The sequence below is a fragment of the Capsicum annuum genome, chromosome 2, assembly GCF_002878395.1.
Source record: "Capsicum annuum cultivar UCD-10X-F1 chromosome 2, UCD10Xv1.1, whole genome shotgun sequence".
NCBI lineage: Eukaryota > Viridiplantae > Streptophyta > Magnoliopsida > Solanales > Solanaceae > Capsicum > Capsicum annuum.
In genome coordinates, this window is record NC_061112.1 from 28,420,121 (window position 1) to 28,421,185 (window position 1,065).

Here is a 1,065-nt window from a genome sequence, read left to right on the forward strand (position 1 = left end):
TATGTCAGTACCATGTAGACGCCAACTCAGCAGTCAACTTCTAGTCAATAGTTGCCACATTAACCAAAAAGCTTAAGTGTCATAGGAAGGATCAGGTGCTTACTGTTGCACCAAAACCAGTAATCTTCTAAAACTCAGTGCCCTAGGAAAGGCCAGACGCTTACTGAAATGGCCAAACTAGTAAGCTTCCAAAAAATTTCCCTAGTGTCCAAACTTCGTGGTTCTTTTTTTTTTTGCACTTTCTTTCTTCAATTTCTCAACTATTTAACAAGTAATTAACATATTTAGTCGCTTTTTAACTAGTTTTAAATTATCAAATCATTTCTTTGATCCTTCAAACTAAGTAACAACAAGTAATTTTTCTTACGTCATTTTTCCAAATTTTTGTGCTACTTTTTCTTTAACTTTTCTTCTTTATTTTTCATTGAAAGATATTGGTTCATGTCCCTAGATTTTGAGTTATTTCTTGAGTATACAAGAACTCATTCTTGACCTCAAGTAGAGATTGGACCCTTGCAACTCATCAGAACTAAACGAGTTACAATCATTGGCCGAAGTAATTTGTGAGGCAAATAAAGGTGCGATTTCTTAAGTGATTATGAGACATTTTATATAAACTAACCTAACATGTTTACTTGATTTGCTTGAGTGACTTAAATAGATACCAATGGCAGTTCCTAAAAAGGGAAGTCAAGTTCCCATAGGAGAACCCACTTTGGGTGAATTGTTAAACTTGTTCACCACTTTCTCTACTCGAATGGAAGGACGGTTGGATAGATTGAGTACTTGAATAAATTAATTGCAACTTATCTTTATACCTACTTTACCTAATCCTCATCAAGGAACTTTGGATACTCCTTCTCTTTGTAAGGACTCTTATGTAGGTACAAGTATGGCAAATGGAGGAATACAAGGCAAAGAGGAATTTTCTGGTGAGCTTTAAGGTAAAATAGCTAAACACAACACTTCAAAATTTGCCAGTGAATAAAGTATGAGTGATAACTTGTCTTCATGTGAGCTTAATGAGTCTTTGCCACATAGTGAAAATGTATTTGTTGAGAGTGT